The 16,277-nt window shown below is 39.0% G+C and overlaps 1 protein-coding gene across 2 annotated transcripts in view; it reads right to left on the reverse strand.

The window, feature by feature from the left end:
- The window catches only part of LOC131684382 (uncharacterized), a 304,419-nt gene that overhangs the window by 119,317 nt on the left and 168,825 nt on the right, over positions 1-16,277 (reverse strand). The window lies entirely within an intron of this gene.

Genomic DNA, 16,277 nt, shown 5'->3' on the forward strand with positions numbered 1-16,277 from the left:
ATCACAGGGTCCTTTTCCGTGGGGTGCTGCAACAAAATGCCATCCTGCGCTTAACTCATACTTTGACTGGAATCTACACAAGCTTGCAAAGTTTTGCTTATTTTTGTATTGTGCTGCTGCTCCATCAGACATCATAAAACATACCAGAAGACATCATTGCTGTACGCTTTACTATTTTCGCGTGAATAATTTTTCGCACGCTTTTGGCGAAAAATCGCAGCTCTGGTTTCTTGCCATGAAAATGGAAGCCTTCCGACTACAGCTGCAGATTCCCTGCCAGATCAACAACTTATCGGCAAAATTATCCACAGAAACCAATTTATATTTCTTGGGAACATCTCAGCAACCCCCTGGAAACATAAAATTTCTGTCTCGGAAGCTGTTTGAAATCCAATTTAAAAGACAAGTTTCATCGCCCATAAGGATGCACCCATTTAATTCGATCAGCACTTGATCATTCAGCTTTCGGACCCGCATGTTGGCCGTAACTTTACGATCCGGCTGCATAAATTCCGAATATGCATACGCCGAACTATACAGCATATAGTTTGTTGAACACAACCACGTTCGACGCCTTGATTACAATTTCCGGGAAACAGACGTTCCTTGAAACATTTCAGAACTGCACAGGCGGTGGTTTTGGCTATATTCAATTCCTTTACAATCCTTGTACCGGAACGTGTCGTGATTTCATTACTTTTAGGCAGAATTAATTCGCTCCTTTTTCATTGTGTGGCAATATGAGAAAAAAATTTTGCACAGGATTCCAATATGAAAACTTTGTGAACAGATTGCGATCAAAAGCTTCTATAATCACTAGGGAACCGATTCCAAATATGCAAAGCTTTATAATTGAATCCAAATGAAAAGAAAACGCAGATCATTTGATGCACCAATATATTTCCCTAGAAATGTTTCAACACTTTTAATTGAATTTTTAATTTCAAAAATCATAACTGGAACCTTGTTCAAATTATTCGTTATCACCATAAATAGTTACAACGCGGCATAATGGAGATCAATTTCGATAACCATAACTCGTTACTTTGAGGGATTAGTGTTCCCAACGATTGGGGTGAATGTTTATAGTATACATCTTGCACAAGATAATAAATGAACATGTTAGTAGAGATTCTGATAAAATTAAACACTGTCGAAAATTGAATTCGCACCAAACCACGTATTGCGCATACGTCAGATTGAGAACATAAAACGCACCAAATCTGAGAAAATCAGGAAATCTGCGAAAACCTCGCTAACCGCGTAACCGTATTTAGATGAAATTCCTATCAGTCACACCTTTTCTTCTTCCCTGCCAACGACGCGCTAAACCTGCACAGCTCAGCAGCCCGTTGCAGCGAGTCTGACTGTGTGGCAATCTTGGTGCACAATCGTAATGAACAAACGCGACCTCTAATCGGAACGGGCGAAAGATCCGCCCAACCCTGACCTATAGCTTGTATTGTTGTTCGAACTGGTAATCACAATTGCTAACAGGGCGTGCCACACGCCGCATGTAGCCTGTAGGGTATGGGCGAACCTATGGAGGTGCCCCCGCACACATCGAGCCAGCACGTGATTCACATGCCGGAAAGGTTAGAATGTCAATTTCAATTAAAATAATTAATGCTTCGTCTTCACCGGTCGCCATCTCTCTCTCTCGGTTGTTGTTCGTTACATGCACGCACAGTGGTTTATTTTGCCAAAAACACGCGATTAATTATTTACACAAAAACGGTCAAGTTTAGATCAATAATGTCTTCTGAAAGTTTTATCAGTATTTAAAGACCTTTTTTCTGGTTTAGTACATTGAGTGATTAATCTCCCTAAAAGTGAGATATTTTTCTTATTTTTTCAAAATGTATAGATAATGAGATTGTATGTTCTGCAATGTTGTAGAGCTACTTTTTGCGAACAACTTTGCTTAAGAGTCCAAAACTGTATATTCAATACTTGTGAAGTTATAGTGCCTTGTTTGTGGATGACCCCTTAAAATCATTTTTTTAATATAACTTTTTTGGTATCGTACCTATGAATTTAGAATGTTCTACAAAGTTATTTGCGTCAATGCCATCCGCAACTCTTTAGAAGAACGTTTTGTTCTAGCTCTTCTATCTTCGAAGTTATTTAGCAATTTTTGAAAAAAATAGTGCTATTTCCAATAGCAATAACTTTTGAACGGGCAAAAACGGGCAACCAGCTATAGTTATAAACATTAGTACAACAAATAAACTACAAAATCAAATTTATTTCATTTGTCTACCTTTGTCTCCGGTGCTGTTATGGACGGTTTAGGAAGTGCTTTTCGCTGCTTAGTATGCATTTTTCATTAAGTGAAATTGTTCATCTGTTCCTCTCTGGATTCTCTTTTTACGTATGCGTGTGCAGGAAAGAAATTGAGAGAGAAAGAGAGAGAACAAGAGAGAGCGAAAGAAAGAGAGAGAAAAAGAGAGAGATTGGAGAGGACCGCAAAGCGCCTAACTTCTACGAAATCAATATTAATTCTTCAAAAGGGCTAATGAGATTTTTGTAAACAAACTTATTTCGCTCATTATTCCGCTGCCGAGTTGAATTTCATGAAAAATACACATGAATCAACATCTTTACCTTGGTATAATCAATTTCAAATGTTTTCTGCGTTGAAAGTATAACAAATTAAGAGAAATTAGCAAAACAAAAGTTTTTTTACATATGTTATTAGCCCTATTCAAAAGTTGATAAGGAAATCGCCTTTAAGAAAATCAATGTTACACAGCTCCGAGATGTAGTAATCCTTGACTGTTACTAAGAGTAACGCTGAAAACTAGAAGATTCCCGAACTTCGACACAGTCACGTGTGCGGGAGAGTGTCTGTACACGTTTTTTCGTACATACAATTATACGAAACGTTTTGAGCGATACTAATTTAAAAGGATTTTCATCAAAATGTGTACAATTGGAATGCAAGGTAATTGATTGAAACATAATTTCATTATACACTTAGTATTCTTGTTTATTGAAAAGTACACTCGTTATACTATTTAGGTTCCCTTGATAAACGTCACTTGTTTTCCCTTTGGGTTTCCGCGACAGAAAGTATGAAAATAGGTTCTGTAGCTCAGCAAGTCTTTCAATATTATAACGTTGACAAACATAATATGCCCGATGTTGCCGCTGGAATAATGCAAATAGTCAAGAAGTCTTGTATTTATTTCAAAAGACTGTGGATCAAGCATTATCGCACAGTAACTAATGTTTTTAGGCTCTTAGAGTCGTCTGATCCATGCATATCAAGTATAAGAGCCTGGCCGCGGAAAAAGAAGACTCCATTATCAGATGAAGCTGTGCAGCTTATGGTTTTTGACGATGACACTAGCAGTGATGAGATGTTTAAATAAACTGTAATAAATGTATTTAACTTATATACATATTTCTATAAGAAATATAAAAAATGCATAAAATATTTCATTCTGGTGACTTATAATAAAACTTTGGGTGCTCATAACTCAAGTACACAGAATTTTCTTAGAGGCGATTTTTGCGCGATTTCGTAGAAGTTATGCGCTTAGCGGTCCTCTCCAATCTCGCTTTTTCTCTCTCTCTCTCTTTCTTTCTCTCTCTTTTTCTCTCTTTCTTTCGCTCTCTCTTGTTCTCTCTCTTTCTCTTTCTCTCTCAATTTCTTTCCTGCACACGCATACGTAAAAAGAGAATCCAGAGAGGAACAGATGAACAATTTCACTTAATGAAAAATGCATACTAAGCAGCGGAAAGCACTTCCTAAACCGTCCATAACAGCACCGGAGACAAAGGTAGACAAATGAAATAAATTTGATTTTGTAGTTTATTTGTTGTACTAATGTTTATAACTATAGCTGGTTGCCCGTTTTTGCCCGTTCAAAAGTTATTGCTATTGGAAATAGCACTATTTTTTTTTTCAAAAATTGCTAAATAACTTCGAAGATAGAAGAGCTAGAACAAAACGTTCTTCTGCGGGTGGCATTGACGCAAATAACTTTGTAGAACATTCTAAATTCATAGGTACGATACCAAAAAAGTTATATTAAAAAAAATGATTTTAAGGGGTCATCCACAAACAAGGCACTATAACTTCACAAGTATTGAATATACAGTTTTGGACTCTTAAGCAAAGTTGTTCGCAAAAAGTAGCTCTACAACATTGCAGAACATATGATCTCATTATCTATACATTTTGAAAAAATGAGAAAAATATCTCACTTTTAGGGAGATTAATCACTCAATGTGCTAAACCAGAAGAAAGGTCTTTAAATACTGGTAAAACTTTCAGAAAACATTATTGATCTAAACTTGACCGTTTTTGTGTAAATAATTAATCGCGTGTTTTTGGCAAAATAAACCACTGTGGCACGGTCCAAACTGGTTTACCGGGCCTAGCCTCGAACCAATCTTGTTCGATCGAAGGAACCGCACCACGAACCGCCCTGTAGCTGCTGCTGTGCGGAAGGTAATTCAGGACAGATCACAGTTAGATGAAAATAGTTTGGTTGCTCGGTTACGGGTGAGAATTAACCGGATATGCAACGGTACAGAGGGGTGCAGCAGTAATGCACATCATCATGACATCATACCGATGATGACAAGTGCAGCGACGCGACGATGAAGATGCTCGGCTCGTTGTTCACAAGAGTCACGAGCAGGCGTCGGTGCTGAAAGCCCACATATTAGCAGATAGGTTATTACCTCTTGCCAACCGGCAATTGCTACGGATCGTACAGTTACAATGACGAATTGATAAAATAATTTTATCAACTGGTGCAAATATCATGCTGGCAAACGATGCAGGTGCAAGTGCAAGTTGTTGCATTTCCCACAACTGTCTGTCTTCCGGATAGGTCTGTATCGTTGTTCACTGAACGATTGTAGTAGCACGTTTGGCTCTAGTTGACAATCAGGCGAAAGGGTCTCTATTGCATTTGATGGGTAAGCATTATCATAGCATTGCCACTGCTGAAAAGTAATTACCCGTAGTAGGAAGCTTTTGTTTGCTGCTCGAGTCAGGTATTTACTTAGTGAAGACAAGTGAGAAGAAAAGAATGAAAGCGCTCAACCGCAATACAATACCTCACGAAGTGGAGCACGGGTGATCGCGACTGTCATCGGCCTCGCTGGCACTTTTATGAGGAATGTACCTATGCGCCATGTGGTGGTGGGGTCGGTTTGGCAACGGCACGACGCGGTGGAATTTTAATTGTCACCATCCAAATGCAGGGAGCACTTTTCTTTCTTTTTCTAATTCGCTGCAGTCGGCGTCGGTGTGACAATGATTCAACTATGTTGGAATTCGAACACGGATCGTTGACTTAGTTGAGTGCTGTAGATTGCATATTTGAACATTGATTGCTACAGCTGGTATATTGTAAAGACAGTAATGTTATAAACCTCATTCTATTTAGGCAACAAACTGTGTGACGAAGCGTAATGTGTTACCTGTTCTAGTTTCCGACAGGTGTAGGAACAGTTAGAAGAAGAGAAAGAAGCCGGTACTTGTAATATTGTTGTCTATAATATTGGAATTATTCTTATTAAATATTAGGGTAAAGGGCCTATTTCCGTTGCATTCCTCTTATCACTCTACGAATTGAAGCCGTTTGTTAGAGCAGCGTTTGCTATTATTTTCTACGTATTGCCTGAAATGACAAACTGAAAATTCAGGCAGGCGATTCCAATTTTCGTTGCGCTCAAAAACAAGTATCTCGCGCCACGTTCAAGTATTTTTATTTGTTTACATTGGCTCTTAGAAAGGAAACAGAGACAGTGTAACCAATTTATTGGCATTCCATCGATTGAACGTCTAGTATTTGACGAAATAGTGCGGTACTCTTTCTATTTTTAGCGTTGTTTTACTGGAGTTCGCGGAAGGGCTTCTTCTGATGATTTCAAAAGCGTTGTATCAAATTGTAGCATAAATTGGTTTCTGCTCATTATCGGCAGTGATGCAAATGCTCAGGTATCAATATGAGAGGCTCTAAACTGATGAAGTACATAAGTGGAACAAATCTTCATATTCTAAATGTGGGAAACCGACCAACTTTTGCGAGGTCTAGGAGAGAGGAGGTGTTAGACATAACGCTTTGCTCTGAAAGAATTTCGCGTGAACTGGGATATTGGCAGGTTCCAAATGAAACAGAACCTTCTCTATCGGATCATAAATATGTATTTTTCAATCATTTTGATGTCACATTCAATGTAATAACATATCGTAATCCTAAATCTACAAACTGGGACCTCTTTTTAGAAAACTTAACGACTAGTTTTCATGGATATTTTCCAACAATTAGTCAATTAAACGACTTAGATGACGTCGTGGATACGACAAACTCATTCATACTAGCATCCTAGAAAGAAACTTGTCCACTTTACTACTGTTAAATCGACTAGGAGAACCCCTTGGCTAAACTTGAAAGAATGAAGAAGAATATGAGAAGATTGTCATGTCGGGATTGGCGTCAGCGTGATGACTCCAGGGCTTTCAGGTCAGCTTGTAGTGCAGATAAGAAATGTCTTAGATCTTCAGAGCGGGCTGGCTGACAAAACCTACGCACTAATGTATCTAGTCTGAGCAAAGCGAGCAGATTAAATAAAATCCTCTCGAAATCGAAAGATTTTCAGATGAACTCCTTAAAAACCAGAGATGGTGTTTATGTTACGGACGAAAGAGATGTTCTTAATTGTCTCTTCGACGCACACTTTCCTGGTTGTATCGATCCGGAGCTGAACAATGTTCACAGATCTCATCATGGTGATTCGGACTCGTGGGTGTTAGCACGCACATTGATTACCACTGAATCGGTCAAGTCAACAGTTGATAGCTTTGCTCTATACTAATCAACCGGAAAAGATGGAATACTTCCCGTGCTACTGCAAAAGGAATTTGATATTCTCAAACATGTCTTGAAAAAGATTTTGCTTTCCAGTCTTGCTACCGGGTATATCCCGAAAGCATGACGAGAAATTACTGTTAAATTTATTCCCAAAGGGGGGCGCTCAAGCTATGAAGAAGCCAAAAGTTTTAGGCCTATCAGCTTAAGTTCTTTTCTTCTGAAAGCTTTGGAACGAATAATCGATCATCACATCAGGAACGTTAGTTTAGTTGAATATCAACTGCACAAAATGCAACATGCATATCAGTGTGGAAAATCCAGGATCACTCTGTTTCACGATGTTGTTTACAACATTTAGAAGGCCCTCTCGCTCAAGAAATCTAGCTTGGGTGTATTCCTAGATATTGAAAGTGGTTTTGGCAATGTGTCCTTCCAGTCTATTCTGGAAGCGACGCGCGGTAATGGGGTATCTGCATGTATCTCGGGTTGGATAAACGCATTCCTTGCTCATCACTGTGCCATGCTGAGATACGGAAGTTGAGTATTTGCGGTTGTCCTCAGCGTAGCGTTCTGTCACCTTTGTTATGGAATGTGGTAGCCGGCAGCTTGTTGAAGAAACTGAATAAGCTTGGATTTCCAATCCACGGGTGTGCGGATGATTACCAAATATTAATTACTGGACTTTGCACCGGAACAATCTTTGACTTATTGCATAGCACTAAGAGCTGTCGAACATTGGTGTCGACAAATTAAATTATCAGTTAACCCAAACAAAATTGAAATGGTTCTTTTCACGAAGAAGCGAATAACAAACAGGGTTCGTTCCTTGCAGTTCTTTGATTCTGTGCGCAGATCAAGTTAAATACGTTAGAGTTATATTGGATCCCAAACTGAATTGGTCTGCTCACATTGAGTTCAGAGTCAAGAAAGCGTACATAGCCTTCAGGCAGTGCAGACGAACTTTTGGAAAGACCTGGAGTCTCAAACCTTAATACATCTATTGGATCTACACGGCAATTGTACGTCCAATACTGTCATACGGATGCTTGTGTGGTGGCAGAGGGGAGAGGTGATGACGGTCCAGTCAAAGCTAAACCATTTGCAAAGAGTGGCGCTCCTGGCGTTGACTGGTGCTTTCACCACAACTCCGACTGCTGCTATTGAGGCACTTCTAAATACCAAACCATTAAACATACACGTCAAACAAGAAGCACTATCATGTGCAAACAGACTGCAGGTTACTGGGCTTTGAAACAGTAACCATGTTGATCTTGCTACCAGTCATACACGATTGCGGTCACAAATTGTTACATAGGGTGAAGGTATTCTTGCTCCCAGCGACACTACACTCACATGTAGCTTTCCTTACAGGACATTCCATGTGAAGATTCCCTCACGAGCGGAGTGGTTGTCGGGCTATATGGAAAGACAACAACAAACGCAAGTGGTCTGTTACACTGACGGTTCTCTGATGGAGGGACGTGTAGGTACTGGTGACTACTATCATGAAGTGAGATTGGAACTGTATTCCAAGCAAAAATCTTCGCGATTATGTGCGGGGTACAATCGGCCCTTCAGTAGAGCTTGTCCGGCAAAGTTATAAGCTTCTGCTCTGAAAGTCAGGCTACAATCAAGGCCCTTAGCTCGGACAAGTCACAGTCCAAGCTTGCGATCCCGTGCCGAACCCAAATCGAAGAACTAAGCATTGTCAAAACTACATATCTACCTTATCTGGGTGCCCGCACTTTCCGGTATTACTGGATATGAATGGGCTGAAGAATTGGCCAGGGCAGGTTCAGCGATTGACTTTTTTGGTCCTGAGCCCACCCTGCCAATTACGACAAGTTGAATAAGAGAAAAAATGCGGTCCGGGGCTTCGAACGAGCACCGCAACCATTGAAGAAATCTACAAACGTGTCGCCAAATAAAGGCGTTTCTAGAACAACCGTACCCAGTGATTTCGAAAAATCTCCTGCATTTTTCGAAGCTCCACTGCGGCATGCTGACCAGACCTTTAATCGGGCACTGCAAACTCAATTATCACATGGCAACTATTCAGTGCGCTGAGTCTTTTTATGTGATCTTTGTGAATCCAACTACGAAACCTCATATCATCTGATATGCAACTGCCCAGTAGTAGCGCAATTCCGGTTTCGAGTTTTCGGCCTTCCTTACATAGACGACACCATGTTTGGATGACTGAAACTCAGATACGTACTAAAGTTTCTTATCCAATGTAGTACAGAGCTTTAGGCTTACTCGCAGGCGAGTTGAACTACTTGAGAGTTTAACTTTCCTGCTTTTTGTTTTTGTTTTTATGCTGTTATTTTTCCCACCCTTCCTGCCGCCTCCTTCTCCTTCCCTTCCGACCAGGAAATGAAGAAAAGAGACGACAGGGCACAAATCCCCGACTACATACGGGGAACGTGCCATTTGAGCCAACATATTCTGATTCCTGATTCCTAGGTTCGCGGAATCATTCACTACCATTACAGGCGTGACGGGAAATGTCAGCCATTAAAACACTGTTTAAGGTCAATTACAGCGGGCCGTAATTCTGATTGTGATATTGAGTGTACGGTACAGATATGCGGTGTAGGAACTTCACGATCGCGTAGGAATGAGCGTATATTTGTACGCACTTGAGACCGTGCTGATCAATTTATAAGTGCAGTGGCGTTCACTGAATCGTCGGAGAGTTTATTGGTTTTCGAGGCATAGTAGTGCGTGGATGATCGCGAAGGGTTCAAGCGTATGCGCGTACGTGACTTCGCGTATATAAGTTCAATAATAATCATTGTGCTTGCGGAGAGGGAGTCAAGTTCCATCGTGAAGCCAGCTCTGGGTTTCGGCAACAAAAGCTTCCTTATAGCTGAAGTTTATTTCGAGGTTCGTAGAAAATCTTCTAAATTCGAAGAATAACCTGAAGCTTTATTTCTTTAAGAGGTTACACTACGAATATGAAAAAATACGAGACATATTTCGGGCTTTTTCATGACACAATAAAGAGATGAATTGAGATCTTTTCTTCACTTAGTCAGCGGGGTGTTATCCTTTTTGCAAGATCACAGGCGTATGTGTGCGTGGATGATTGCGAAGGGCTCGAGCGTTTGTATGCTTACATGTTTGTCGCACCAGCTAGCGTGTATGTAACTTTGGGCTTTTTTCTAGACACAATAAAGAGATGAATTGAGATCTTTTAAAATGGGCTTTATAATACTAGTTATGAAGCAGAAAAAATATTTTTTTCAAGTAATTTTGTCATATAATGGAGGCTGTGCAGCATTTTACCGTAGGCATGTTTTATGGAAAGGGTTCACGACCAGAATTTATTTCCCGTAATTTTAGACTAAGAACTTAAAATTAAAGTTTTTTCGATTCCTCAAAACAATATCAAGCGACGTATGTAGGATTTTTTGATATTTTGCTTTGACGCGAAATGGCGCACTGTTAAGTAAATAAAACATCGCTAGAGAATCCAATTTGAATATAGTGTGGACATCTCACAACAATCAAAAATGATTTGTTCGTGCGACTTTTCCGGCCAGGTCATAATATGTGATTTAGAGAAAAAAGCGACTAAAGTTTTCAGTAAGCTCGGGGTGTTCATAAGAGACGATTCGGTAAAATTGAAAATTTGAACATTTTATTATTATTTTTGGCAAATCACTTTCAAGATTTCAAAGCACATTTTAGACCAATAAATCAAATTCGATTTATCAAAAATTCTACGGCGATTATTGCATATTGTAGTATCTCCTGAGTTTCGGATATATTCTCTGAATTTAGTAGAATTTCCTTCAGCATTTCCCAAAATTAATAAAGGCTTTTGCTGGACCTTCTTAAACTTCGTGAAATCTCTTTGAAGTTTTAAAACTATTCTGAATTTGAAATTCGTGAGAATTACTTGAAATTGATGGATTCTCCGTAAACATCCTTCAATTTTCATTAACTTCATATGAGAGTGGTCGTCTAGAAAGCAGAAAGAGCTGTATTTGGTATTTTTCTCTAATTGTTTCGAGTGTTGTCGTACTGTAGAGCTGGCTTCTCGGAAGTACTCCCCATCAGAATCACTCATTACAACCGCAGACGAGACGTGAATTGGCACCCACTAAACTATTGCTTAAAACCAATTGTAGCGAGCCGTGATTCTGCTTGTGTTATTAAGTGTACAGTTCAGATGTGGGGCGTAGAGACTTTACGACCACGTGGGCGTTTATTTGTGCTCGCTTGAGACCGTGGTAATTTGATTATAAGTGCTGTAGCGTTCACTAAATCTACCGGGTGTTTTGGTGTGCGAAATCATGGGCGTAGTTGTGCGTGAATGATCGCGATTGCATGTTCGTTTTTTATTTAGATTATATAGGTTTTAACCTTAAGGTCATTCGCCTCTTCGGGTTAGAAAAATCTCTTTTGAAAAATTTCTAACCCTATGTACGGGGTTGAGCAAGGATGCAAAATGCCTACCTTTTCTGCGGCTGTAATTTTTCTGCCTACATTCTCATTTCTCTTTTGTCGCTGCTGTCGTTCGCTATTGCAGCACGCCCAGCGCTGTACGGCAGTCTGTAAGCAAAGCAGTAACATGACAAAGAAATACTGCCCCCAGTACAGCCACCAGACGCGAGCGGTACAGCTTCTCTTTCCTTATTTTACACTTTTTAATATTTTTGATCTATTCAATATTTTCAATCACTAACGACAAAAATAAATGCGGTTCGTTTGCGCCACGACCGGCATCGACGCTTTCGTGTGCGGGGCTCTCCCTTTGACTACGCAGAGAAAAGTGTACAAAACGAGAGAACAAACTTTACTACGCCACACTCTCACCGAGCAGTCGGAGTACAGCAGCAAAACAAAAATGCATTCTACTGCTCTACGGGAAAATGTACTCGGTTTGGCTACCGTCCTGGCAAGAGCTGTAGTGATGCGTCGCTGTAGCGGGCTGTACGGCTTGTGCAAATGTAAATGTACCGAAAAAATGTAGTTTACCAGTACCTTTAGAATCCCTGGGGTTGAGACACGAACCCAGGTGCGCTGCGTACAAGGCAATCGATTTACCAACTACGCTACGCCCACCCCATGTTCGTCTTTGTGTATCATCGCGAAGGGCTCGAGCGGTTATAAGTTAACATGCTCGATCACGTGGGTATTTCTATGTCGCATGGACGTTTGTATGTCGCGTGTGCTGGTAGCATGTGTGCGACTTTGTATGTATGAATTCCATTTTAGGACTAGTCTATTGGCGTGTGTTGTTGGTTCTTGGATGATCGCGCAGACCATGAATCTGATACTTAACTTGATGCTAGAAGAGAGTGGGTTCTGCCATATCACTAGAGTTCCCGGTCAAGTCACCATAGAACGAACGTGTTGTCTAATGGTTATGAGCGTCATTTTCTCTGATTGGTTCAACAGAAGGCATGGAACTAAGCTACTAGAACCGAGTAGGGACTTCCGGACGTAACCGATTCATGATCGCGCGAACACGGGCGTTGTAGGTTCACTCTTGAGACAGGGTTCGTAAATTTATAAGTGCTAAAACTTTCACTTAGTCAGCGGGGTGTTATCCTTTTTGCAAGATCACAGGCGTATGTCTGCGTAGATGATTGCGAACGGCTCGAGCGTTTGTATATTTACATGTTTGTCGCACCTGCTAGCGTGTATGTAACATCGCGTGTATGGATTCGATTTTACAATTGCGTGATCATTTGCACATTCACATGTATTCTTGAATGATCGCACGCGGACCGTGAATCTTATACTTAATTTTTAGTGTATGATTCAGATGATAGAAAAGAGTAAGTTTCCACATCTCACTAAAGTTCCCGGTCATGAAGCTATGGAACGTGTTTTCAAGTGGAAATAAGCGTCATTTTTTTTGGTTCAACTGTGATAAAATGTTCACTTACTCACCGGGATGTTTCATGTTAGCGGGACCGCGGGCTTTGGTCGACAAGTGTGATCGCGAAGGTCTTAAGCGTTTGTATGTTAACGTATTTGTCACGTCTGCTAGCGTGTATTCAATTTCGCGTGGATGAATTTCATTTTATGGACATTTGCATATTCTCATGTGTTCTTGAATGAGAGCGCGAACCGTGAATCTGATTCTAAATTTTCAGTGTGCGGTTCAGATACTAGCAGAGAGTTTCCCGATAGCACTGGGGGTGCCGGTCGGTCATGGTCATGGAACGTGTAGTCTAGTGGATATATGGGACATTTTTTGATTGGTCCAACTGAAGGCGTGAGTCTAGGTTGCTAGGACGGAGGGTACGGACTTCCGGACGTAACCAATTCATGATCACGCGAACTGTGGGTTAATGCTGATTACGTTTGTAAATTTATAAGTGTTAAAACGATCACTTAATTGCCGAGGTGTTTTAATGATGGCGAGATAGCTGGAGTATGTGTGGATGATTGCAATTTCGCCTTCGTGACCAGGTTTGTGTTATCGCGAAGGTCACGAGCGCTCGTACGTTTGGAATAAGATAAATTGTGGGTGTATCTGTGAGAATATGCAATTGATTGCGTTAGTTAGTGTTAGTATGAACTAGATGATCTAGATTTTGTAGAGTAATACTGCCTAGTGTATCGCCAACAATCGAATACTAATTAATACCTAATTGCAGCTTCGTGAATTGTGTTAGCGGCACTGATCGATAATAACACACTACGCGCGAAGGCTCTAGTGCAGGCTAGTAGAACACAAAATTCCAACGCAAAAGGACGTCAACGTTGCTCTTATAGATCTGCTTATGCTTCGTATCTAGTACTGTTTCGCTCTAGATTATCTATCTATAATATTTGTATCTATAGTTGCTACTGAGGAATTCCACGAAGATCCGTCCGAAAATCATTAAAATCGTGACCGACCATCTTAGATTCCAATGAAACTTTGTACGTTTCACCGTCATGGAAGACTAAATATTTTCCACAGGTAATAAGATTATTTTGACTCAAAAGCAACTTTTCAAAAGGGCGTAAAAGTGTATGAATTTCAAAAAAAATTGTTCGATTACTATATTTTATACAGCAAAACTATCTAAGAACGAGTTACAGGGAATGAATACTTCTGTCTGAAAAAAATATGCACTGAAAAAAATGTTGTGTCATTTTTCAAAAAAACAAAAATTTATGATAAAAATTTAAATTGCGACAAAACCCATTTTTTAAATTTTTTATATTTTGTTACCAAAAACCTAAAGAGAAAAGAAACATTTTGAATGTGATTGCATGATGGAGAAAAAATCGGTAAAATTTTTTCTAACAATAACTTCGTACATGTTTTTAAATTTTATACTAATTGACATACAAAATTGTAATTTTATTACAGAATATAATTCTAAGCACCATATAAAATCAAAATGCATTTAGTAAAAATCTTCCAAAATGCGATTAATTTCGAGATATTTGAAATTTTGCTCCTTCAAAAACAATTAATTCGTGTAATTATGCTCTTTTTAAAAGTTATTCGCGTTACCCCATCATAAAATGTCAAAAATTTAATGTTTCTCGTTTTAAAGACGTAAAACCAACTTTTTTAGTGTATTTGGATCATGGAGAAGTTTTCAATAAAAAAGTTTTCCTGACAACAACTTTTGACATATTTTTATAATTCTTACTATTTGCAGTCAAAAATACAATTTTCTTTTTGAATATGTTTCTAAACGCCATTTTAAATCGAAATGCTCTTAACAAAAATTTTCAAAAATGTAGTAGTTCTCGAGATATTTTAACTTTTGTTTTAACAACACAATTATTTTGTTTTATTACGACCTTTTCATAAATTAGTCGCGTTTCTCCATCAACAATAATAGGTTTTTCAAAAAGTCCATAAACTTTCCTGCAACTTTCTCTTTGACATCTAGGCGATATTGTGAAACATTTGAAAGTTACATGAAAGCAACCAAAATATGATTCAACAATATAGTTTAATCATCAGACGCTAATTTTTATCATTAATTTTTGTTTTTTTTTTGAAAAATAACACAACATTTTTCAGTGTATATTTTTGACAGACAGAAGTGTTCATTCCCTGTAACTTGTTCTCAGAGAGTTTTGCTATACAAAATACAGTAATCGAACAAAAAAGGTTTAAAATTCATACACGTAGAAACGTTTACGCCCTTTTGAAAAATTGCTCTTCTATCAAAATATTCCAATTGCCAGAGAATATCATGGAGATTCATACAGTGAACACACTTGCAAAGTTTCGTTCGAATCGACGATGGTCATATTTAGCGGTCGGCCGGTTTCTCATGGAATCCCTCTACTCCTATTTTATGAAGTAGAACATTTTAAAAATCGATTTTTTTATTTTCCTAAAACATACTTTAGGGTCTTAAAAGTGATATGTTAAAATATGGATGGCGACAATAATATACAGCGTAGACCCGTTTATATTAGCCATATTGGCTTATATTTAATTCTGCTTTTTCCACCGACGCACGTAGGATTTTATTTTTTCATTGGGAATTTAATAAGCAAATTCATGTCGATTTTTTAAAACATTTTCAGATTTTTTCTATTAAAAAAGGTACCATTTTGCAAAAAATCAAAATATTGAAAACGTATCGTACGTCGCTTGCTATCGTTCTAAGAAATCGGAAAAACTTCTGTTTTTGGTTCTGAAATTGCGGAAGATAGATTTCCGACTGTGGACCACTTCAAAAAAAATCGCGGCGTGAGAATTCAGCACAACGCCATCTTGTGATTGAATTACTTGCAAACATTACTTCACATTAATCACAACTAGTATTATAAATCCCATTCAGAGCTTAAAAAATCGCTGCATGAACTTGAAAGAAAACGAAATTCAATTCATGCCCGCTGCGATGAATGAAATTTTTGGTTCGTTTGCATCGCCATTCGTTCTCACGACGCAGCGCTTTCAGGTACGGACATGTTCGGTGTCAGCAGCAAAGTGAATTTTATTTCTATGCTGACTCTGAGAGGGATTATCGATTAAAAGTGCACCAGATATAGATTACGCAGTTCACTTATGCTCGAAAATGTAAAAGATGCTAACTTCTGCCTTCAAACTGTCGACATAATAACAAATGAATGCTTTGGTTGGTGAATGAATTTATATTTCCTCTACACTCAAGCATTCGATGCTATATGAAATTTCAGTCAGTTGGAAAGTGAATGAATGAGAGAGGCGTTGAATCTGAATGTCGGTTTCGGTAAATGCAAGCAGAAATAGGTAACTGATTTTGAAATTTCGTAACACTGATCCCATTTTAAAGAGTCTCAAATTATCTCTTAAGGACCATCCATAAATGACGTAGCATTTTTGAGTAATTTTCAACACCCCCCTCCTCCATCGTAGCATTTCGTCACAAACCTCTTAATATCTCCCTGGTAATTACGTAGCTTGGCGGTGAAACTCCCCCCCCCCCCTTGTCAACGTAAAAAATTAAAAAAAAATAAAAGCGATGTCAA

This window comes from Topomyia yanbarensis, chromosome 2 (genome assembly GCF_030247195.1).
Source record: "Topomyia yanbarensis strain Yona2022 chromosome 2, ASM3024719v1, whole genome shotgun sequence".
NCBI classification, from domain to species: domain Eukaryota; kingdom Metazoa; phylum Arthropoda; class Insecta; order Diptera; family Culicidae; genus Topomyia; species Topomyia yanbarensis.